Source organism: Cavia porcellus, unplaced genomic scaffold (genome assembly GCF_034190915.1).
Source record: "Cavia porcellus strain 051 isolate PalLab524CR breed Dunkin Hartley unplaced genomic scaffold, mCavPor4.1 scaffold_8, whole genome shotgun sequence".
NCBI lineage: Eukaryota > Metazoa > Chordata > Mammalia > Rodentia > Caviidae > Cavia > Cavia porcellus.
This window is the reverse complement of record NW_026947491.1, coordinates 61486567-61512961: the sequence shown is the minus strand read 5'-3', so window position 1 is coordinate 61512961 and position 26395 is coordinate 61486567. Positions and strand designations below refer to the sequence as shown.

At 39.9% G+C, this 26395-nt stretch overlaps 1 protein-coding gene and 1 pseudogene across 2 annotated transcripts in view; both read left to right on the top strand.

The window, feature by feature from the left end:
• On the top strand, window positions 1–25349 carry LOC134477357 (adapter SH3BGRL-like; annotated as a pseudogene).
• Cpm (carboxypeptidase M) overlaps window positions 1–26395 on the top strand; it is a 65243-nt gene that overhangs the window by 486 nt on the left and 38362 nt on the right. The window lies entirely within an intron of this gene.

The following is a 26395-nucleotide window of genomic DNA, read 5'->3' as shown; positions in this document are numbered from 1 at the left end:
TCTGTCTCGTGCACAATTTCCCAAGCCCCCAGTCCTCTCATTCATAAACCTGCCTCAGCTGCATACCCCACACCTACCAAGCTACTCTGACGGGCACCGAACAGGTAAACCAGTGCCTTCTGAGCTGGTTGTTTCCTGGTTTTGTGTGGTTTACTGTTTTGTTTTGTTTTATCAGGGGAAGAGGAGGAGGAACTGAATTTTATTTTTCATTCTAATTCAGGGTAACTGAGTCCTTTACATTACTGGAGTTCTGGGCTTTTTCTTTAATCTTACAAACACTGTTTATCCAGGATGTGTATTTTAGTGCCTTTTCAAGATGAAAGTTTCCCTTGGAAGTGTGTGGGGTTTTTTATTGGCTTCTGTAAATATGATTTTCACTGTTAGTATAATTGTTTTGAGTAGCTTTTAAACTAAAATACCTCAGTTTTGTTAGCGAAATTTCTGTCATATATAATTAGCCCTAAGGCTTGAGCTTAAACTGGACAAAAGTGACTGTATGACTAAAGGTTGCTTTTAAAATGCATCTATTTGAAGAAAACAATTTCTAGATGATAGATGTGTGTGCAGTAATTGATACTCTGCCTAGTATTTTCTTGTTTGTCATTTTTTTAAATTTAGAAATCATTTTTTTCTCATTTTGGGGTACAGCAAATTTGAATCATAGGAAAACTATATATTTTGTTCAAACTCACCCCATGAATTTTATACTCAGGTTTACCACTCAGATCATTTTAGACACGGCAAAACATTTTATCAAATATTATTTCTTAATTCTCCTTTATTACATTGAGACCCCCAAATGCAATGCCAGAAAACTTAATGTTTGGGTTAAAAGTTTCATGAAGTTTATACAGTTTGGATTTTAACATTGTGAGGTTTGTTCAAACTCTACTTGGCTGTGCGTTATTGAATGAGCTGCGTGTCTTAACTGCCATATTCTTAAGTGATCTTTCCTTTCTAAAGTAAGAGGATGATGCCTATATTAAATAAAAGTATTAGTGTGCAATGCAAATTTAAAAATCTGGGCTGTGCCTCAGAGTACCTTTATTTTTAAACAATATTGCCAAAGAACTGATGCCAAAATTACCCTATATTATTACTCTATAATCCAAAAATTACAGAGGTTGGATGTATGAGAAATCATATCTTGAATCAGCATATGTAGTCAATCTTTTGAAATCTTTTCCCCCCACAGCTAGATACAGCAATTTAAACAGATCTAAGAATACTAATTATATTAATAAAGGAAATATAGGGCATAACTAGCTTGAGTTATTATTCAGTCATCATTTAAACCACAAGATGATGAGGATGTTATTAATTTTAAATGCTGAGTGATTTGGTGAGTTTTTATATTTCCAAACACAAAGTATTTGTGAAGATGGTTAGCAACTGTCTTCCCAGATGTGTGCTGGGTATTCTGATCTATCTCAAATTAACTCATACAAAAGGATCATGCATATCAGCATGATAATTGGTGCTTTTTTTCACTAGAGAATTTTCCCTCACCATTCTGTCCTCTGGTGTAGATCAAGTTAGCAAAGGGAATTTGTTATATTATACACATGACTTAGTTATTTAGTTTTCTTAACTTGGGTAACCTTACCCAGAAATGAAAGCAATACTCCTACCCTAATTGGGTAGGATGCACTTGTTTTTGTAAATACATATCGCATCTTTTTTTCATTGCTGTAATTATGCATTGTAGTCTTTAATTATACATTTTTCCATTTCATATGACTTCTTCACATATTTCCATGAATTGACATTTTATACTCTTGATTATATGAATTTTGTTAGTCATTCACATCTTTAGGGCATTGGTATAATTTCTGATTATTGTAAATAGTGATGATATGAAACTGTTGATACACGTCATAAAAATTACTCCCTATCATAATTTGTGGGGGCTTTCTCAACTTTTTATTTGAAAAGTTTTTGAAATCCACATGAAAGTGGAACACACATATACTTTTTACCCAGATTTAGCCATAATAGAATTGACTATATTTCAATTGAACCTTTCAGAGGAAATTTCACTAACTAGTGACATAGTTTAAAGAAAAACATCTTAGGTGAAACAAGAGAGCCAACTCAAAAAAAAAAAAAAAAAGAAAAGAAAAGGAAGAAAGAAAGATCAAAAATTTACAGTGTTCGTCAGTTCCCTCATTCATTAATTCCCCACTCAGTTAAGGGAGTAGAAACGCCCCTTCTTGCTGTTCTTTTCTCTAGGAAGCAGAATGACAGTTTCCTAATAGATTCAGCCATGGGAACAAATAAAGACGTGTGCCATTCATTCTCTACCATCAAACATCTCTTTCAAATATAAATGTACCTATGGACTTCTCAGGCCCGGCTCTCACGGCCTCCACAGTCACTTTCCTCTTTTCCTTGAACATACCAGAGGGGTTCAAAACCCCAAGGACTGTTCCAACAAGATCTCCCAACACCTGTTTTAAGAATCTTGTCTTAACCTCCTACTAAGTTTAATCTTTATTTTATCTGAAGAAGGAAGGTTATAAGGGAAAGGGGTAGAAAATAACAGTCTCTGTTATCAAGTGCTTTTCATGTCGCAGGTGTTTCAGTGCATTGCTTCGATTGCATCAGCTGTAAGTAGGCATGATCCTACTTAAATAAGGCAAAGAGACGTTAGCTAACTTGTAGAAGATCACACAGCTAGTAAGTATTAAAAGGAAAATTCAAACTCAGGTCCATCAGTTTGCAATCCTATCCCCTTCCTCTTTAAAGAAACAGTATGGGGCTGGGGGTTTAGCTCAGCGGCATAAGCACCTGCCTTACAAGCAGGCGGTCATGAGTTCAATGCCCGGTACTGATAAAAATGAAAAAGACGAAGAAAAAAAAAAACAGTTTCCCACAAATGGATGTGGTCACATACTTTGTTTGTCTTTCAAGTTTCCCTATGCAATAGTGAGCACTATCACAGCTAAGACAGAAAGGTCTGAGCACAGGCTCTGCAGCCCTCTTCCCAAGGCCAAATTCTAGATCCTCAATTTTGTAGGTATGTGACCCTGGGCCTTTAGAAAAATGTCTGGCACCTACTGGTGGCTGAGATCTAATATCTGCTGCTGCTATCATTATTATGATTACCATTATTACTGACACAGCTCTAAGAAAGAAGTTACTATATCTAAAACAAATTAAGAATTTAATTCATATAAGCAAATTGACTTCTAAAAGATTGTACTGGTTTATAATAAATATATATGAAGATAAAACTCAATACAACTTTTACTAGTTATAAATGAACACTATTATCAGTGACTTAAAAGATGCTCATAGTATCTCTCGTGTTTAGAAGGGAGAATTTATTGCTCATGTGTTCTCTTCACTTGCACGTGTCAACAGGTTTGTTTTTCGCGTTGTTGTTTGAGAGAGGGTCTCACTCTGCAGTGTGGGTTGGCTGTTTTTCATACATGACAGAGGCTTGGCTGGAACCAAAGTTTATCTTGTACCCCCAAGTGAGTCCTTAGGCCTTGTGCTGTGAAGTTTCTTCCGATACCTTTTTCTCTGTTCTTGTCCCTACCGTCCTTCTCCACCTGTCACCCTCTCCACATCTTGGGCCTTTAGGGCTCAGAGTTGACAAGCATTCTCTGTCTTCCCGTGCTGAGTGATCTCCATTGAAATTTCCTGGTACCTTTTTGATGTTCACAATTTCACCCAAAGCAGTTTGAATTCCATCTTTGGATGTAGAATTAGGACTTTTTTCCTATCTGCCAAAATTCTTCGACTCTAAAACAAGAAGAAGGCTTATTGATTTGCACACTTATGGCACGTCCATCCACCACACTGCCATCTTTAGTTTGAGCTGTTAAGCATACAACTTCTCGTTAAGGACAGTACTGCCCCCTAGAGGGAGTTTTGGAAACATGAAGGGGAGAATTTCGTCTTTGTGGGTAAGAATTTCCTCCTGATGTGTCCCTTTGATGCTACCTGTCAGCAGTGGAGGTTAGTCATGCATAGTGAACGATTACCTCCCACCAACAATTTTCTAATATTCTCCATAGGTGAAAGACCAGTTCACATACCTAAGCCTAAAACCAAACTGTGTATGTGCACACATGAGATACTGTTACCCACAGTTTTAATATATTCTGAGCTTTGCAAGAATGCAACTATATGCAAACTGAAGGAAAATTATATTTTGTTTTGCTCTTAATTTGAAGTACTTCACATGTAGAAAATCCTGATAACCAGTGCCCACAGAGCTGACTTAACCTGCATGTGTAATCGGGATTCTGTGCAACTCTGCAGTACAGATATATAAGCTTGTGAGTCTCTCATTTTGTCTCTGGTGGAGTCATCTCCAGGGTTTTGCATTTTACAGGGTTCTGATACTGTACATTGTATAAATTGCTTTCTTTTTCTCTCTCTTTTATATAGACTTTGAACATTGTATCGATTTTCTTGAAATTTTGTATGCAAATGTGTTTTGTGTTAATTATATGCCAGCACAGTAAAGTAGGAGTTGAAAAATACTGGACATGAAAAAAGAGGCATGACCTATTGGTCTAAAACATGGACAAGCAGGGCATGGTGGTGCTTGCCTATAATTCCAGTCCTGGGGAGACTGAGGCAGGATAGCTACAAGTTTGAGGCCAGCCTGCCCTACATACTGAGTGCAAAACCAACCTGAACTGTATACTGAGACCCATCTCAAAAAAACAAAGATAAATAATTAAATAAATGAATAAGATCATGGACATAGAGAGCTGATAAGGACCCACTTGGAGTTTATGGAGAGCTGATAAGGACCCACTTGGAGTTACACACATCCAAAATGTTCTTTGTTCCTGTTTGTAATTCATGAACAGTGTGCATCTACTGTAGGGAAAACTGGTGACTGCAGTATCTAGACTTGAGATATGCTAGCTGCCATTTGCCCTGTTTCCTCTTTTTAGTTCACTTATCTATAATGTGCCTTCCTTTAAGAATACAAAAAAGCTTGCCTTGCAAGCAGGCAGTCATGAGTTCGATCCCTGGTACCAATAAAAACAAAAAAAGACAAAAAAAAAAGTACAAAAAAGATTAAAAGGACTTTGAAGTGAAATCATTTTTAAAAGATTATATCAAACAGCAGCATGCATTTGGAGAAAGGAAAAGACATTAAATTTATCCAAATCTTCTTATCTACCAGTGTAAAGGAATTGACAATCATCCTAGCTCCGTAGCAATTACCAGCCTAATTTGACTCCACTAGAATAAAAGACACAAGTTATACATCAAAGTATTTTCTTGTCTCTGTTTTCTGAGAACTTCTTGGTGCCAGAGTCTAAACTGTACAAACGCACTGATCCATGACCCTTTCCACTATACCTTTGTCTAGCTCAACTGGATGGCTTAGTCTCTACTGCACCAAAAGAAGGAAAAAAACATTGCCAGCTTCAGAAATATTCACTCATCACTGATTTCCCAAAGTTGTCACAAGCAACCCAGAGTAAAATAGCAGCCTCCACGTGGGGCCACCATGGCACTGCTGATAGAGCTACCTACATGATGCTTTTACCCTACCCCAGCATCTGGCAGAAGAAGCCAGTTAGGTCACTGTTCTGTTTGTTTAAATAAAGAGCTTTCAAGTAGTTGCTTATTCGGTTTATAAATTCATCTGATAAGAATGTCTCCGGGTAAACTAGAACCATGAGTAAAGGCCCTAACTTAAGTGATACAGTCAGGTAAAAGTGAAGATAACATCACATTTTTAGAGCAGGAATGGATATTAAAGAGCATTTGATTATTTATTCAGTTAATTGAATCTTAGTTTAATGCAATACAGAAAAAGGCTTCCAAGCTCTTACGCTCTTCGTTAGCTTCTCCCAATGCTCTATTTGTCTTATACCTAAAGGCCAGCAACCAGGTTTTGCTCTGCTTTGTACCCTGGACCTTACTTAGTATGTGCTTATCATATGTAACAGATAATGTGAGGCACAACTCTAAAGAATTTTTCCGTACTTATTTGATGAAACATAGGCATTTAGGGGCTTGGGATTTAGCTCAGCAGCGTAAGTACCTGCCTTGCAAGCAGGCGGTCATGAGTTCGATCCCCAGTACCAATAAAAATGAAAAAGACAAAAAAGAAACATAGGCGTTTAAAGATACTGTTATATATTATTATAAAATATGCAAGTATATATGATATATTTTATATAATTTTATGGCATTATAGATGATGTGGCATGTAACTTTATAATATACATCGTTAGTTACATATATTGTATGGTTGGAAGAATGTTAGTAACTCAAGAAAATGATCTCTCTTTTTTGCTAAATCTCATTTTAAAGTAGTTAGTAGATGATTTAGGAAGAATTGGGCTGCCACAGTGTTTGTCACAGCTCAAGCAAGATAAGTCACTGAAATACAGCTGGAGACCTCAGAGAATTTAGTGTCTTCCAAGCAGTAAAAAACATAATTGAATACTCACTGACAAACCTAACATGGTTCTTCCCCCTACCTTTTCCTTAGGTCTCCCACCCCAATTCCTACCAGATATGTGTAAAGGGCAGGGAAAGTAGGGCTGGTGATGTAGCTCAGTGGTAGAGCGCTTACCTAGCACACATGAGATTATAGGTCCTGGCACTGCAAAAAAGACAGAGGGAAGAAGGGAAGAAGGGAGGGAAAGAAAGAGGGGGTGGAGAGAGAAAATAAAATATAGCAGATTTACCACCACCACTCCTGCCCACATTGAAGAATATAAATAAATATTCTTGGTTTTATCTGAACAGCGAACCATGCAACACCAGTTCAAGTGACTATATACAAAAGTGAAAGTACAAAGTAGGGTAAGGAATAAGAAAGGAAAAAAAAAACATCAAATGAAAAAATCTTTTTCCCCTCAAGAGTTAAGCAAAGATATGAAGCCCTTCAATTTTAGGTGTCATTTTCCTTCTCCATACTCAGAAATGTGTGGATTGAAGATGGGTTCACTTGACATGCTTAATTTTCGACCTTTAACTTTTATTACTTGTTAAATATTTGGTCCTTGTTGTGTAGCTTGTTGGTGACTCAGTGGAACCCACTCATTGAAACTCTTTAATGGGCCCTTTTCACTCTGAAAAGAGTAGGCACGCAGGGACAGGTGAGCAGCATGGGACCATTTTAACATGTGACAGTTCCACAGGAGTTCTCTTACTGTTTTTAATCAGAAAGATTTATTTATACCTTACCAACAGTACCAAATACTCTATTAGTCTTATACCTAAAAGTGGAGTTAAATTTCAGATACAAGGTGCTCAACTGGAAAGACCTTTTATGTTTTCTATTGCTCTTCAGGGTCAAATGAATAATACTACTATAACAGAAGTAATTTAGAGACAGGCTTAGTTGCTTTGTCCTTTGTTGCTGGTGGGCTCGTTTTTATTCATGAAAAACCACAAATATAAATTGGGAAACCTCACAGTCTAGCCTGAATAAACATTTTAGTTGAATCTGGTCATCTTCTAATTTTGAGAACAGGTACTTTTACAGGTATGAGCTGTGTTGCATGTTTGTAGAGTACAGTTCCAAACGAGTATCATGTCAGTCAATTGTAGACTTCCAAACTTTTTAGACTAGAGATTTCTAGTCAAATGATTCTTGCTTGGAAATGAATACAAATTTCTCTGTACCAGGCACTTTTAGGCGAGGGATATAGAAGCCCGCAAACAGCATCTTTGTCCTGATATTTCTTACACATGCTAATGGTGAAGGCAAACAACAACTAAAACAAGTGCAGATTTTGGTAATTTTTGTAAACCAATGAAGAGTTTCATAGAAACAATTACCCTAGAACTAAAAGGCAGGAACTTATCATTGTACAATAGTCCTCCTTTATCGGTGGTTTCACTTTCTGTGATCTCAGTTATTCACGGTCGATTGTGGTCCAAAATTATTTCATGAAAAATTTCAGAAGTAAACAATTCATAAGTTTTAAACTATATGCTATTCTCACAGCATGATGGGATCTCAGGCCGTCTCACTTTGCCCAGCGTGGAATCTGGTCCACTGCATCTACACTATCAAAGCCACCTGCCCTTAGTCACTTAGCAGCCATCTCTGTTGTCTCTGTTATGTCAACTAACACAGCATTGCATGCTTGTCTTTAAGTAGTCTTTACTTAGTAGCCCAAGCACCAGGGTAGTGATACGAGCAATTTGATTTCAATATATTATTGTAAATGTTCTATTTTATTTATTATTGTTAATCTTTCTCTATGCCTAATTAAACTTTATCATAGGTGTGTATATACAGAATATATATGAATGAGTTGGTACTATCCTCTAGGGCATGAGAGTCTTAGAATACATTCCCTGTGGATAAGGGAAGACCACTGTAGTCACACTGCCTAGACCGTAGCAGTTGTTTGAAAATGGTGCATGGGAAGTATGGGCTGCTGCAAAGAGAACAGATCTGAGCTGAGATCTGAAAGGTGAGAGTGAGCTCACCTTTATAGTCTAATTCACATTGCACAGAGTGCCAGTGCAAAGGCCTCAGGTGGAATGGGTTTGCTCTATTTTAAGAATAGAAATGAAACTCACAAAGCAGAACGCAGTGAACAGGGGAGAACAGCATCTGAGGAAGTTGAAGAGGGGTGCAGGGAACAGATCACAGAATGCCTTATAAGTCAACTGTACTGTGCAGAGTTTGCATTCTGTTCTGAGAATAATGGAAGACCATCAAAGAGTTTTAAGCAGAGAGTGATGTAATCTGATGAGGTTTTAGACAGATAATTTGGCTGCTGAACAGAGAATTCATTAGAAAAGGACAAAACAAGAAGTATCCAATTATGGTGATCTAGACAAATGTCAGTTATAGTGATTTGGATTGAGAAGTGGTGTTAAAAGGAGGAATAAAAAGATTAAATATTTGCTTTGGAATTAGAACCGGCAATATTTGCTAATGGGAGAACAGAGGAAAAGAAGAAATATGTTGTGCTTTGGCAGCTGAGTTAGTCAGCTTTTGATTGCTATAACAAAATACTTGAGAAAAAAGTGGAAAAGATGACTATGCTCACCATCAAGGTCTTATCCATGGTCACGTGGTTCTGCTGCTTCTGAGTCTGTGGTAGGCAGAACAGCAAGGTAGTGAGCAGTTTGTGGAGCAAAGCTGCTACTATAAGGAGTAGAGATGGAGCAAGGAAGGGGTCCGGACATGGTGTGCCCTCCAAGGACAACCCCCTGGTGGCCTTCTTCTGACCAGGCCCCGCCTCCTAAAGTTCCTGCCTTCTATTAAGTTGTGAACTCATTAGTGGGTTAACCCATCGATGACATCAGAGCGCTCAAAATCCTCCCATTTTCCCAAAACTCTCCCTCTGAATGTTGCTGCATTGGGCATCAAGCATTCAACACAGGAGCTTTGGGGGACAGTCCACATCTGAACCGTAAAGGCAGCTATGTGCGTGAAGCATTGTTTACTGAGAGGAGGAGTATTGACAGAGGACAGGTTTGGGGTGAAATCAAGAGCTCTGATTCAGAGTTTTCTTACACTTTTGAAATCTTTAGAAGACATCCAGTCAGGATACCTAAGAGGCAGATAAGTATGTAAGTGGGGCTCTGGGGAAAAGTCTGGCTGTAGAAATAGACTCGGGAGCCATCAACATATAAATGATTTGACACCCACAGGACTAATAAAATAATCTAACTCTGTAACCATTGTGTGCTACAAATGTGTACATAAAAACAAAGTAATTAAACAAAGGAGTGAAGATGAAGGAAATAAGGCCTAAAGAGAGCTGTAGGGTCCTTAAACATTTAGAATTTGGTAGAGAACAGAAGCAAATGAAGGACATGGAAATAAAATCATAGTGAGGTTTGAGGAAAACTCTCTACAGTGTGGCAGCCATCAGGGAGGGAAATGTTGGAGAAGGAAGGTGTTTCAGAAGGTCCCAGAATCACCCACTGAAGGTTTGCTATAACCACTTCATCTGCATAAAGTCATGCGCAAAGTGGAGATTTGGCAAAAGATACAGATAAAGATACACCATGGCCAAAGCCAGAGAGATCAGTGTTGGCTTTTTTTATCCTCTCGCTGAAGGAATCCCACATGTTTTTCGGGGTACATGTCAATGGGGATACCTGTTTCTCTCCAGCTGTGAACTTGTACAAAATGCCTCTTCTCAGAGAAACTCACCCAAAGTTTTGGAAGCAAAAACTTTTCCATGAGAGCCGGCCATATAGATGACCAGATAGACTGTGACCAGACAGAGTGCAGACCCTTAACCAAGCACCCAGTACATAACACACAAGACTCTTCATGTTTACTTTTAAAGTGCTTTTAGCTTAGTACATCCTGACCCACTGCTTGGTGGGTAGCAAAAATAATTAGCAAACATTTCAGGAATTTAGTACTCAGAGTTGGGCTGTCATTGCTGTGGCTGAGGTTTTCCAAGAGATAATCAAGTACTGAGTAAAGCAGTCTGGACTGCACTAACTCTTTCCTGTCTAGGTCATGGTTAATGGTGAATGCTCCTGGAAGTCAAAACAGCGTTATAAGGCTAAATGATATGGCCCAAAGCGTAATTAATAAAATTCTCCTCTCCAGACACATTTGTTCGATTTAGTCAGTAAACATTCATCAAATGTCTAACATAGTTCATGGCACGTGATGGCATAAGAATCTGGAGGTAAATGAGTTAGGCAGGGCCCTAACCCCAGTGACACTGGGGTGAACAGGAGGCAAGACACGTGCGGTAAATGAATACATGCATCACTAGCTCTGTAGGAATGAATGGCCAAGAGACGGGGCTGTAGCTGAGACCTGAAGGGTAAAGAAAAGTCAGCCAGGTGAAAAGGGAAAGACCAGACAATAAGCAGTATCTTCAGAGGCCTGAGGCAAGAGGACTTTGACCTTAAGGAATGAAAGGAGCCCAGTGTGGCTGGAGCAAAGAAGGAAGTTGACAGGAAGACTAGGTACACCACGTGAAAGGCGTTTTCTTTATGTAAGGGAAGACATAATCATCCCCCGGATCTATGCCTAAGAGGAAATGACAGATTTTCTTTCTTAGTTGGAAAATGTCTAGTAATTTTACAGCTAGCTTTATATTGTAACAGATTCTTTTTGAGAAGTACAATAGGACAGCTATTTCAGCAACAATAATTATAATACCATGGCATGTCTGTATTTTCTTATTTTGTTAGGTAGACCACAACAGCAGTAAAACATACATATAATGTTAAGTGTATAAAAATAATAACAGCTCCTAACAATACTCAGAGTGAACAATAATTATTTAATCCTATGGAAAGATCATGGGTCAGGTATTATCCCTTAAATCTAAGAAAAATGAGCTTATATCTCTCAGATCAGATGTGACCGCAGAAGGGTTAAGTGCCACAATTGGACCAAATTGTTTAGTTAAACTTTAAAACTAATTTATTATTACATGTGCAATTTATTAGAAATGATTTACTAGTGCCAGTGAGATGCACATGCCTGTAATCCCAGCACAAAGGAGGCCGAGGCAGGAGAATGAATCTGAATTCAAGGCCAGCATGAGTTATATAGTGAGTTCAAGCTCAGCCCAGCAAACAGAAGAAATACCAGAGCAGTGAGGAACAGAGCGTTGGACTTAAAAATAATATTGTAATGTTATTGATATGGATTTAAATTATTTATATTTATATATTTTGAGATAGTAGGTAGTAGCAGTGACAAGAAAATTCTTTTCTAGATAAGCTATTCAGGGTGAGCAGAGAGGATGGAAAAAATGAAAAGCTGATTATTGGACATTTATTATGTGTCCAGCGTTGTGCTGTATCTTTTACATATTTCCCTCACTGAACTATACAAAAACTGTGTTATCTATACATTCCCATTTTATAAGTGAAAGCAAGTAGATTTTATATATGATAAAACTGATGACCCAGAGTTTCACCTTGGTAACTGATAGATTTGGTTCATTAACCCAACACCTACAGTAGTTCATTTAAATGTACATTTAATAAATGTTTGCTTATTGAGAAACTACTGTCTACTAGAACCTCTGTGGAGGAAAGCTGAGAACAAGATCTGGGCCTTACCCAGTAGAAACTAGGGTGACTGCTCATCAGGGAAAAGCAAAAGACAGGGCTGTGTTCCAAGGTGTGGCCTCCGCAACACTGGGTAAAATTGGCAAAGACTCATCACAAGTGGATGCTCGATCAGATTCAGATGCTACCAGGCAGACGGGTGAGGGGAAGGGAACTGAGACAAAGTGGTGGGGAGCACCCCTGCAGGGTGTGGCACGCTGGGATTGTGCTCCAAGAGGCAGCTGAGACCTTCTCTGCTCAGCACAAGGGACAGGATGAGAGTTTGGTGTGATTTATCCTAGTGTATCTTAGCATTCAAAGTATCTAAGTGCATGTTCACTGGAATAACCAAAATTTTAAAACCCTGTTGGCATTTTGGGTTTTGTTTTCAAAGACAGATTTTCAAAAAATGGTGGTAAGTAGGGAAAAGAATTTTGACTCACATAACTTTTCACTAAAATTGGCAATATTCGTAGCCCCAGGGGAAATATGTTTCCTTAGGACATTCTGTTCTCTGTCCTTGGAAAACTCTGTCTTGAAAAAGAAAGAAAAAAGGGTATTTGAAGATTAGTCACACAGTTGTATACTTTATTGAATGTTTACTATGTTCTAGCTCCTTTTCTGTATTATTTTGTAGCCCGACACTGGCCTAGTAAATTAGTGGTGTTGTGCCCATTACAAAGTTGGGAAACAGTCTCACAGGAAAAAGCAACTTGCCTGAGACAATTTATCTAGTAAAGAATAGAGCTGAAAATTCAACCCCAAAGCTGTCAAAATTTAGAAGCCCAGTTCTGGTTTTCACAAAGGCCTCTAGCACTTACAGGCTTCTGTAGACATAACCTGAACTCCTTCCTAGGTGAGGGAACAACTTTGGAGCCCTCTTTCTTAGGCTAGAGCAGCTTAACTTTAAATTTTAAATTGGGTCAACTTTTAAATTAGAACCTTGGTGTGGTGGTGCATACCTGTAATTCCAGCACTCAAGAGGTTAAGGCAAGAGGATCACAAGTTCACGGCCAGCCTGAACTCCATAGCAAGACCCTGTCTCAAAATAACAATCAAATACATACAAACAAACTTATTAGAATAATGGTTCCATTACCAGGGTAAGGAATGTGAACACTGCCTCAGCGACACTGGTACATTTGTAAGCGTGAACTAAGGGTGTGCTGTAGCAAGTTGATAAAGCAGACTCTCTGGGAGGTGCCAAAGGGCACTAATCTTTGTTTTTTGAGATGTAACATCTAGTTGAGATATGCACACATGACACCTTACATGACAGTTCAGAGCCCTCTAGAACTGAGCAGGATAAGGTTATTATAAAATAGTAATATATTCTACATGTAAAGCCAAGTTTATGTAAATAATACATCCACACCTATAATACCAGCACTTGGAAGGTTGAGGCAAGAACATCACTGCAAGTTCGAGACCAGCCTGGGCTACAGTGAACTCAAGGCCAACCTGAACTGCATAGTGAACCTGGCTCAAAAAAAAAAAATTGGTTGGCCCCTTGCTCCTTTCTGGCCTTGCTACAGCTGCTCTGCAGCCATTTTCAGCATCCAAACATTTGCAAGCCACTGTTCCCAAGATGGTGATCCGTGCGTATATTGCAATTTCTTCTGGCACTACGTTGACTAAGAAAAGACAGCAGGATGTGATTGGTTTCTTAGAAACCAACAAAATAGAATTTGAAGAAAAAGATATTGCAACCAATGAAGAGAATCGGAAGTGGATGAGAGAAAATGTACCTGACAACAGTTGACCAGCAACAGATTATCCTGTACCACCCCAGATTTTCAACGAAAGCCAGTAACTTGGTGACTATGATGCTTTTTTTGAAATCTGACAAATAATGCAACATATGTATGCCTTTTCAGGCTGAAGGCTCCACCTGGTTCAAAAGAAGCAGAAGCCCAGGCAAAGCAACAAGCATGATCCTTAAGCATCATTTGTGTGTGTGTGGCATTTTGAGACAGAGACTTGCTGTGTAATTCAGGCTCTCTTTGAGCTCACTTTGTAGCCTAAGCTGGTCTCGAACTCACAGCGGTACTCCTGCCTCAGCTTTCCCATGCTGGGATTACAGCAGTGAGCCACCATGCCTGGCTCTGCTTTAAGCATTTTGAAAACATGAGTCCCGATTGCTTTTATAAAATAAGTTTTCAAATAGCAAAATTATCTTGATTTCAAAGAAATTGCTTAAAGTCAAAATAATTAGGTTTTCATGTACAATAAAATAAATGCATAATTAAAATATGAACATTCTGTTGGGGATAATATGAGAGTGATAAAATCTTAAGTATCATGTGAGAGTAAAAAATAAAAATAATAGTACGTCTTGACTGGTTGTTGGCTAAGCGGCAGGTCCCACATTTAGCCTTCCGCTGGTCACGGTGGTCACATCCTTACTATAGCCTGCGTAGACCATCTCTCTGACTAACTTGTCATGCTCAGAAACACTTAGCCACCACTATGAATTTGTCTGGGCTTGGCGCCTCCCTTCCCACAGTGGAGATTCTGACTTAGGCAGACGCTTACTGAATTTTCCAGTGAGCACAGACTGAGAGAGCTTAGGTGCTAAGCACCCCTGAGGGAAGACTGCATAAGGCAACAAGAAGTCCAAAGGGCAAGTGGAGTCTGCTCTGTCCTTCCTCACTGGAAGAAGTCGCCAATGCCAATGCCGTGCAGTGGAGCTCAGGCCTGCCCGGCAGCCCAGCCTCCCATCCCAGCCTCCCAGGACAGAGAAGGTCAGCTCTGGCTTCCCATCTGCTCAAGGGGAAAGGCTTTTTCTCTGTGTGCTGGAGTTGGGGACAGGAATGAATTAAGTGGGAAAGCAAAATAACTTTTTGCATTAGGTAGATTTATAGAACTCCAGATGCCAAAAAACATGGAGGCTTGCTCAGTAATCCAGACTCCTTCCTCTAAGGGAATATTTTGAACTAATGTAAAGGCTCATGCGGCACAGTAGGAAATAATTGTTAGGTGGAAACTAGGGAAACAGAGTAAGCTAGTGGAGAAGAGTGTCACCCAGGGTAAGATGACCCCTCTCCAAGTATTTGGGTTCTAACACATTCAGCTTATAAGTCACTGAGTGACCCTAGAGGTTAAAAGTGACTAATGAGAAATCCAGTGATACCCATTCTTAAGATCCCTGACTTTATACAGCCTTTATAGCAAGTTATCAATTGAAGTTGTTTTTAAAATAGGCTTCTAGGGCTGGGAGTTTAGCTCAGCGGCCTAAGCACCTGCTTGGCAAGTGCAAGGTCGTGAGTTTGATCCCTGGTACCACCAAAAAAAAAAAAAATTAAATTAAAAAATAAAATAAAATGGGCTTCTAGGAGCCAGGCATGGTGGCCTATGCCTATAATTCTAGCCACTTGGGAGGCTTAGACAGGAGACTCATTTATTCATGACCAGTCTGTGCAACTTAGCAAGATGCTGCTAAATTAAGTAGTAAGGTGAAAATAAAGTGTTTGGCAAAGATTCTGATGTTTTGCAACTTAAGAATAAAACCTTAATATCAGGTATTCAAATTAAGGAACTGTCAGATTAGGGAAATACAGCATATTTATAGCCTTACCCATAAATACACAGATAATTTGTAACATAACAAGGGCATTTAACAGTGGTTAATTGTACAGATCTTGAAGAGCACAAACTGCATGGGTTCACGTTCTGGTCCTGAGGTTCAGTATCTGACCTTGAGCCAGTGTCTCTCTGGGTACCAGTTACCTCTTTTATAAAATTAAAATAGTGGTATCTACCTTATATGTCGTTGAGAGGGATGTTAATAAACATACAATGCTCGGAGTGGCACAAAACACACGCTCTATAAACATAAGTGACTTTTACTGCTGTCACACAAATTGTGTTTGGCAGCTTTGAAGCGTGGCACTGACAGAAGCCTGGGTGTGTAACCCCATCACGGTGTACTGAGAGCTTTGTGGTTGTCAGGCTCAGGGCCAGGCAGCACTCCTGTAAATACCAATGGATAGCTTTAGACTCTGTCTTGCCAGTGGGTAGGCGACTTCCCTGGGCCACAAAGCAAGACATCAGCAGACCAGGGCTGGACCTCTGAATCCACAGCATGGATCGCCAAGATCACAGCCGTAGGGGACGCTGACCTTGTTCCTACCCTCAAGTGTCAGCATGCTTTGAGGCCTGGGCCACAGCAGCTAGAGGAGTCAGGCCAGATCCTGTGTTGTACAGAAGAGGAACCTGAGGGCCTGGGATTAACTGGATTGCCAGAGGTCACTCTGATGATGCTGTGAAGTCTGGGTTAGAAAAGCAGGTCTAACACAAAAGCTGCTCTTATGTAGTGCCCAGCTGCTTGTGGAATGTTTGGCAAAAAAGGCTTAGAAGTTGTCAGGTGCCAAGTGACATATTCCATTGGCATCTAGCAAGTCCTTTGCTTTAATTAGCTTATAGGTACATACTCAGCAATGTGAATGTTTTGGGTTTTTCCTTCTTCTCTTGCATGTGAGTCCAATCCATTATTCTCTTAGTCAATCTTAGATCAATCTATTATTTCTTATCAGCCTTTATTACTGTTGCTCACTGATAAGATTTCTATCCTATGAAAACACTTGCACAAAGCATTATTTATAGTTGTAACAATTGAAAATAATAAAGATAAAAATGATCCAGCTATCTAATTCCATTGACTTGTATATTGAAAATAGCTAAGGTGACAAATTTTGTTATGTGGAATGGCACAATTTTTAGAAAATAAAAATGTGATATACCAAAGGCCATTGGGTTGGTACTTTGAGTTGTGTGAATTATATGGTATATGAATTATATCTTAAGAAAGATATTTTTTAAAAACCATACATGCATCATTAGAGTATGCCCAACCCAGTCAGCGTAGTATGTTGCAACCTTTAGTAGGAAACGAGGTAGAGCTGCATTTTTTTTTTTTTTTTGTCTTTTTTGAGGCAGGGTCTCACTATGCAGTTCAGGCTGGACTTGTGTTCACTCTGTAGCCCAGGCTGGTCTCGAACACAAGGATCCTCCCACCTCAGCCTCCCAAGTGCTGGGATTTCAGATGACCCACCACACCTGGCTTTTTTTTTTTTTTTTTTTTTTGTCTTTTTAGAGCTGCATATTTTGACATGAGATATCCAGAATATATTGTGAGGCAAGAAAATTTATTCCAAACATCTTTCTGTCCATTTGTATATATATGTGTGGCTGAGTTTTGTTTTGTGGGTATCATCTTGTGACTATTTTCTTATATATGTTGCAGTTCAATATATGTAAAGAAACCTCATTGTTATATACTTTTTAATACTATTCTGTGATATGACTTTTTGTCATAGTTTATTCAGTCATTTCTGCATTGCAAATATTTAGGTCATTTGTAATTTTTATTAGCTGTTTCAAATACTGCTGTTTGAACCAGCCTTTTGATCCTTGAAACACATATGTTAGCTCAATAATTTCCCAAGGTAGGCATTGCTAAATGATAACATACAGCATTTTTGTGCCTGGTCAATACTGACAAATTACCCAATGTATTATTTAACAATTACCGAGAGTATTACTTAACTTCCAACACAACATGCATTGTACAATTCCCCGAATCCTAAACACTAAATTTTTAAATTCCCCAAGGTGTTAAAAAAAAATCTCAATTTTAAATTGCATTTTCATGATTGAGAAGGAGCGTGAGCATGCACATGTTTTCACGTTTATTCAATATTAAATAGCCATAGAGTGGCTGCTCCAGATGCTGGAGGCAGTTGCAAGCAAAAAGCTTCCCGCCTCCAGGGACCTTGCTTTCATAGTTTATTGGGCATTTTTATTTCCTCATGCCTTTTGCCCATTTTTCTACTTATTCCCTGACTTTCTTAGCTATTCTGTTATATTTTGGTAAACATTTCCATCTATTTTGTGACTTATCTGCCCAGTCTTTGTTTTCAGTATCTTTTCCCTTCCAGAAGTTTTTAATTTAGATGAGGTCATATTCATCCATCTTTTTCTTCAAGCTTTATGTTTTATGTCTCATTTTAAAAAGACCACTGTGACCCCCCCAAGGTCATAAATATGTTCTCCCTTTTTTCATTATTTTTATAGTTTCAGTTTTTAGCACCCAAGTTCATCTGGAATCTATTTAGGGGAGCACAGTGGTGTATAAGTAGATATCACATCCTACAGTATACATTTTGAAAGCTCAGATGCTTCGGTGTGTCTGATTTTTATAAGCAGAAAGAGCTGTGGAGAACTTGCAGAGATGCTTGGAGATGGCTGAGGAGAGAACAAAGGATGTGCTGGGGAAGGAGGAACCGTGGCTTCGGGAGTACCCACCAGTAGCGGAGAGTCTGGGCAGGGACAGCAGCAGGAAGAAGTGGCCCTGGCTGGCTTTGTGCCCGGGCAGCTAAGGCACCTTAGGAAATATGTGAAATGCACCAAATAACAGCTTCACAAGAACCAGGGAATTAATCAGAGAGTCAATTCTTTGGTATTTCTATTTGCTATAGAACTTCTACTTGAGAAAATATGCTATTAAAAAAATAACCCAGCACTGCATTGATCATTAATTTTTGTTTAATTCACTCTCCTTGGCAGGTGCAATGCACTACTGAAGTGTACAGAATTTACATCTTGTAGATGAAAATAGATAATGCTGTGTAGCAGAAGTATGGGTAACACATGAGTGAGGCCTCTATGGAGAATTCTTAATAGAGCTTTTGGTTTTGTTTTTGTTTTGTTTTGTTCTGAGACAAGGTTTCACTATGCAGTTCAGCCTCAAATGCAAAGCAGTCCTCCCGCCTCAGACTCCAAGTGCTGGGATTACAGGCGTGGGCTACCACATCGGGCTAAAAAATTCTTTAAATGAGGTGAGGGAACAGCTCCGGGCTAACCCACTCAAGTCACCACAGTGTCTTCTTGCCCTGGCACTGGACCCAGAATGATCTCTTAGTGTCTGTGCGACGCTGATGAGCTCAGAAACACCAGTTCTCTTGTCTGACCGTGTATGTGTCAGGCGCTGCGCCGGGTGCTTTTCCATCATGAGCTCCTTCACTCTGTCTAGCGTCACGTGGGGAGGAGGTAGTGTGACAAGCCTCATTTTACACATGAGAAAACTGAAGCTCCAAAGAGTTCAATAAGGAGCCCAGGGTCAAACTAGAATTAGCAGAATTTAGGTTGCAACCCAAGTTTTCTGGCTCCAGCACAGCATAAACTCTGTGCTAAGAGGACCTGCCAAGTGGCTACTTCAGCAAACAGTAGTTGGGAAAGAATTGCACTCTGCTGAACCTTCATGAGACAAAACAGAAAAACCTGTGACAGCAAATGATATTTATAATGCCGCCATGGTTAATCAGACCACCCTGGAAGGAACCTCTTGAAAGCGGAAAGGCAGGGCTGCATTCTCTTCCAGCCGAGTCTGCAGCTGCAGTGAGCGGAGCAGCTCCCTCAAGGTCAGCCTCGGGACAAACAATTGAAAAAGAGTCGCTGCAGCTAAGACAAGCTGCGCACCTGTGCAGGGATGTCCTGGGTTTATGCTGCCTGCGGTTTCAGTGTAGTCTGCATCCCAGGACAGAGTGCCACACAAACATAAAAGGATGTACTGATACACAGAGGAGATAGTGGCTTCACAGTAGGGACTGCACCTGCTGCACCTACAAGTTGGACAGGGCCTTCTGGAGTGGTGGCTGCACAGTGTGTTCAGGGTATAGCGTCCACAGCGAGTTTTGCGGTGTGTAGTTCACTATGTACTTTGTAGTCTGTGTATTCGTTGTATTGGATTCAGTGTACTGTACTGCATGCTATGTACATTTTATGTCACTGAAGGACATGGGGGGGTTGTTTTTGTTTTTCTGGCACCGAGTGGAGTAAACTAAGGACTGCACATGAATTTTATTTCTTTTTCTTTGTTCATGTGTGTGCTACTGGGGATCAAATCCAGCCCTCCTCGGCCCTTTTTTATTTTTTATTTTGAGACAAGGTCCTGCTAAGTTGCTAAGCTTCTCAGGCTGGGTTTGAACTTGCAATCTTTCTGCTCTGGCCTCCCAAGGTAATGAGATTATAGACATGCACCACCACTCCCTGTGGAAAGAGTCTTAATTTTTTTAATGGTATGGATTAGAGTCAGTGCTGTATTTGGGAACTGTGCAGACTCTTAAACAAGCCTGGAAATTCCTGTTCTAGGTGGAGGCCACGTGTTTGCCATTTTAACAAATGCCTCGGAAATTTCGCGGCACTGTATGTGCTGCACAGATATACTTGTAGAAGCACAGAGATGCTGTTGACCTAGTCTGCAATTGACCTGCTGAACTCTGGCCATCAATAAGACTATAAAGCAGCTCAGAATTATTTGAGCATGACTAAACTTGCATTATAGAATATATCCTATAGGTATCATCTATGATTAAAAGAAAAGCATGCAAAAATTCAGAAATCTCAATGCTTACAACTTTAGATTTCTCCAAATCCCTCTCAGGTCGAGAGAGGTTTTAAAACCAAAGGAGGACCAATGCCACATCACATTCCATTCTATCAAAGTTTAAGTCTATTAGAAGTCTCCAGGTAGGACTATCAAGCTGGTTCACCCTCTGCTGGTTCTTACTCCTGTCCCACCCGAATGCAGAAGCTGTGGTTAAAACTGCTCCCCAGCCCCTTTCGGGGCCTCCATCATGTCATTTCATGCCTACACACAAGTGTGGTGGTTGAAAGGTGGCTTGAATAATACCTTACTGCAGTCTTAACGAGCTCACCTACTTCTGCGGGATGGTTAGGCAGGTCCGGAGATATCGCCCTGCTTGTAAGTCTATTGCTGACTTGTTGAGCAATGAGAACAGCCTTGCAAATCTTGATGCTCCTTCTCCCCCAAGAACGTGTCACATTGTTTCAGCCCAAGCATTTGGTTGAGCGTGGGGAAGTGAAATAGATGACAAATAAAATAAAGTCCCTGTCTGCACATTTCGTAAAGTCTTACGTGAGGTAAATAGAGTCACACTGTCAGTCACAATAAAGGGTAGCCACCATGTCCTGCAAATAATGGGTACAAAGTTTTAATGGTCCCAGTGGATTAGAGATAAACCATTGCTCCATAGACCTGTTATGAAAAGGTATTTAAGATAGTCAAAAAGTATCTCTGGGGTAGTGTCTTAAAATTATTTAGACTTTCCACTAGAATTTCTGCATTGTGGCCTATGGAGAAAGAGTGGCCTTTCATGAAACCAGATTTGTATCTGTACCTATAGGTATGAAATCAAAACTAAGGCTTTGGACAGGAGATGTGGCCCACTTTTCCTGAGAATAGTTTGCCAGTAAGCAGGGTACTATGTGACCAACCTGCTGCCTGTCCTTGGTGAAACTGGCAGGGCGTGCACTGTTAATTAAATGAATACAACTAAAGTGAAGATAAGATATGCTTTAATGGGCAGTAAACTCAGGTGACTTATTAACAGCGGCACTTCCTCATTCTGAAATGGCATTTCTCAACTCCCATTTTAAGGAAGCAGCTGATCTGAGAGGTAAACTAATTATGTAGTCAATGTTAGTAGAAGCTGAAGAGGTGGGTGGGAGAGAGTCTCTGACCTTAAAAGCTTCACAGGAGCCAGGCACAGGGGCCCAAGCCTATAATTCCAGCTTTGGGGGAGGCTGAGCCAGGAGGCTTGCAGAATCAAGTCAGTGCTCATCTGCAGCATGCAGTGTTTGTCTCCAGCCTGGTGATCTAGGACACTCCCCTTGCCTCCTGCTGACATTGTCCGATTCATATTGAACCAATTTTGTGTCACTAATTGATTCCTAATGAACCAGTTCCTTGTGTACAAGTGTTTGGGTTGCCCTCTTACAAGGATGTGTTGGAGTCTCCCCACGACAGCCAGACTGGAAATTCCTGACATGGTTTCCAACTTCATTAGCATTGAGATAGCTAAAAATCATGTGATGGCCTCAATCACTTTGAAACTGGCCATGTAAGAAAATGTGAAAAATGTGTTTGTGGTTAATGATCCAACATTGTCGCAGAGGTGACTTGGCTCTGTGTCCTGCCCTCCTAACAACAAGGGCATGCTGCTTTCAGGTTGGGCACTGTCTCTGGCATTATGCCCTCGGGATTCTGAATGAGACTCAGTCCTCAGACAACAAAGCCATCAATTCACCCTCTGTTGGGTAGTATCAATTTTTGTGACAGTGTTGTGCTAAGACATTTTAAAGGATATGTTTTCTCTAAATAACCCCTACTTTTTGAGTCCCCACTTCTTTTGTTTTCCTTTTTCCTTTATTTTTTTTTTCTTGGTGCCACAGATTGAACTAAAGGCCTCACACACAGTAGGCAAATGCTTTGCTACAAAGCTACATTCTCAGGCCTTTTTTATTTTTTTATTTTATTTGTTTGGTTTTGAGGCAGGGCCTCATGAAGCCACCCAGGCTGAGTTCAAACTTGTGATCTTCCTGTCTCCGCCTCCCAAGTGGCTGGAACTATAGACATGTGTGCTGTGCCACTCTTTTTTTTTTTAACTTTAGTGACTGTTAATCTACCCAGAGTGGCCTGCAGCTCTTGTGGAACATACATTTCTGTTGACTCTTGGCATGAGGTCTCTAGTCATATAGTATAGTCACGGTTTATATTGGAAGCTTTTCTGTAATTGCTCTGATGCTACATTATCTGCTAGGGCAAATGGTTTGTCATCAGCCAACTTGCGCACATCAGGCTCTCCAACAAACATGTGCTTGCTCTACTTCCAGCACTGTTTATTGGTTTTGTCTTTTTATTTTTCTTTCTTTCTTTGTTTTTGCTCATTGTTTTTGTTTCTGTGGTATTGAAGCCAGAGCCTCACACACACTGAGCAAAGGCTGTCCCACTGAGCTAGTCCCCAGCCCACTGTGAGGAGTAAATGAGGTAACATAACCTTGTGAGGTGTTGAGCACTGATTCAGTCCAATTATGCAACTTGCCTGATACCTCATGGCTAACAAGTAACAGCACTGGTTTTAACCCTAGCAAGTTGATTGTAGAACTTGCGTACTTTATCAATCTTTAAGGTGCCACTAAAGGAGCTGAATATCACCTAAGAAATCTCAAATGCTATGGGGAGACAGATAGTGTGCCTTGAAATACTGGTCCTCACTAAACTATTGTGTGATTTAAATGTTAGGGCGACAGTACTAGTGAGAAATCCATATTTGCGATGTCTAGGGTTTGAGTCAGACTTAGTCCTTGAAGGAACCTCATTTTGGCAACGTCAGGCCCTCTGCTCAGCAGCCTTCCTTCTGGCCTCCAGCTTGTGTCGCAGCACACAGAAGCCTTTTAGCAGACTGCCTCAGAGTAATGTCAGTTTTCTCCAAAATAGCTTATGGGGAAACTGGTAGATAAGTTCTCCTTGTTCCTTGCCACTAAAAGGTAAGTTCTTTATGGCTGCAACAAATTAAGGATAAGCAATTATCCAACAGTGTCTCCTTGGGGGTCAGATGGTTCAGAATTCACCTCATCATAAATTACAACTGAGTGACCCGCATAGGTACTGCTGGAAATGAGAACACCAGTGTGATGGGAAGAATCACAACCCCAACACTAAACCCAAACACCCCGACAGACTATAAAAGAGAAATTCCAAGAGGACAATAAATGTTCAGTACTAGCTGTAATAGCTGTATTTTTAAAATAACACTTAGGGGTTGGGGGTGTAGCTCAGTGATAGAGGGCGTATTTTGCATGTATGAAAGTCCCTGGGTTTGATCTCTAAGCACATACAAAAAAAAGTTTTAAGTAATATTTAGGAAATGTCTTAAAATACTTGCTTGTACTTTAAGATAATATACAGTTTTACTTTATTATTGTTGTGCTGTCCTTCTAAAAGCTCATCTGATTATATTGACCTCTCTCCCAGGGGGCAAAAAGGACAGTCCTTAGCTTTTTATAGTATGATGCCCCTAGAGGCTTTCACTTGGGGACTTCAAAACAACTTTCCTGTCTCTATTTGAAAAACAAAAAAAAAAGAAAAAGAAAGACTAGAAGGGAACAGAGAAATTATGGTGGTTGGGACATAAGAATTACACCTAGTTTTTAAAACTCCATTTTAAAAATACTTCTCAAACTTTTATAATTTACAGTTTAAATTGCTTACAGGAAGGGGGGGGGGACGGTTGCATTGGTCTGACCTGGGAATAGAGTGGGAGGCACAGAGAAGGTGGGTTTGCAAGAGGAAGACAGGGGAGGTTGCCCACAATCTTCCTGTTTTGTCCATTGCTGTTTAATGAGACAGGCTGCCTCTTTCTCTGGGAGTCTTAACTGTTTTAAATCAAAAAAAAGAAAAGGAAAATTCACTCCAACCTGATTTGCATCTTGGTGGGGAGTCCTCCTTTTCTCAATTAAAAATGGAAATGTCTCTCAATTAAAAATGGAAATTCCCAAATGTCCCCCTGTACCTTATCAGAAAACATCAGGAAATGGAACCCAACATCTACGTGCTTGGCTATGATATTGAAACATTGATGCTATTGGATATGAATATGTAAGCAAACAAATCTTGTCTCCCCAAAATGTTGGAAGATTCTAACTTAAAGACAGATACTTGGTTTAGAGCTCAGTACTCTCTTATGTGTAAATACTTCAAGAAGATCCATCTGCTCTGGAACTGATCCAGAAAACTGAGTCTTTTCCAGAGCTCATCCAAGATGGAACCTTGGTGAAATAGACACAATCTTTTCCGTCAGTACTAGAAAACCCTTCCATCTAATACACAAGCCAGGGGTGGCCCCGGCTCCAACTGTACTTCTGATTTGTTTGTTAATTTAGCCGCTCATTTGTCAATTCAACATTTACAGATCATCAGTTATATAAAGCCAGGACTACTCTGAATTCTTCGAGCACAGAAATACACAATCCCTTGCTGACAGGATCTATGCAGTAAGTGTTAAGAAAGGAGTTGCAGAGATACTATAAGAATCCAAAGGGAAGTGTTTAACTCAGGCTAGAAGAGGGTAGAACTGAGCAGATGGGTCAAAAGGTGTTAGACAGGAGAAGGATATGACTTGAGTCTTGAAAAGGCAAGGGTAAGTCAGCCACTTTGGCCAGGTGCACTATCCATGCAGAAGAAAGAGCATGCACGAAGAGGGTCAGGCAGGTGTTTGGCTCCTTTGCAAACTGCACGTAATAAAGAGTGCTGAGCTTGGTGTGTAGGTCCGTGCTAGACCTCCAAACAGAATAGGCAGATCAAGAGAGGCCTGATACACTGCTGAAGGTATGGGTCCTCTCAACACCATAGAAGCTGCTGCAGGAAGAGCAATGGAGCGTGTGATCCAACTCACAGCCGAGTAATCCCCCAAATAACGGAAAGTCCACCAAATGTTATGCTTCATTTGTACTTCATTTTTTAGTGATGAAAGTGATGCCCAAAATAGAAAGTTAGTGCTTTTCAAGATGGTAGAATCAGTTACAGACTTGCATTTTTTTCAGCTGATCAAACACCAGACTCAAGATAGGCATCTATAAATATTTGTTGAAGGAATAAATGCAAAGATGAACTACTAAGCCTTGTACAAAATGAGTTTATACAGTGCACATGTATGTGATTTTTTTAAAATTCATAACAGGATTTACAAAGGGGTCTGGTCAACTCTGACATTTAACCCAGCAAGGCTGCAGTCACGGGCCATGGTCCCAACTGCTGCTTTCAGCTTGGTCTCCATATCTGTGACTTAGCCAAAGTCTTTGCTATCCTGTTGCTGATTTCTATCATTGGGCAGGCTTGTGTTCCAGCAAGTTACCAATTACCATTTTGTAGGTCTGTTTTAGTGCATCCTTGTATGACCTCCTCTGCTCACTATGCTTAGGATGGGCCTGTTTTGCCTACAACCAGGCAGTTATTTAGATCCTTTTGTTGTCTTTTTGTCTCAATTCATGCCCAACTTTGCACTACTAGAATTCAGAGCATTATTTCAGTTCTGGAATATTTGTCTACATACAAGTACTATTTGATGGTATAGGCAGATATAGTAAGATTACACAGGAAATAATTCTAAGAGATGGGCTTTGTCAGAAATACCTTAATATGGTGTTATCTTTTAGAATAATATTGTAGTGTATTCATATAATACTTACTTTTTTACTGTTATCCACCGATGTTTAGATATAAACTGCATAATTCCTATAAGCAAGGGATTGTGAACCTCTGTGCTCTGTGGTACAAAAGCAAAACTACATAACATGTTTAGAAGTTGATAATTTGGGTTGCATAGTTTTAAAATAAAGTTTCTGAATTTCAGATCACTTCTAAAAAATCCTCTGGTTCTGATTACCCCTGTCTGAAAAGACACGGTTAAGGGAGAAAGTATAATAAAGTTGGGTTGGTTACAGAAACCAGATGGCATAGACTAAACTGTAATACATAAATAAAAGACCCCACCATGCCAATTGTATATAATTGCATAATAAATGTTTAAATCCCACT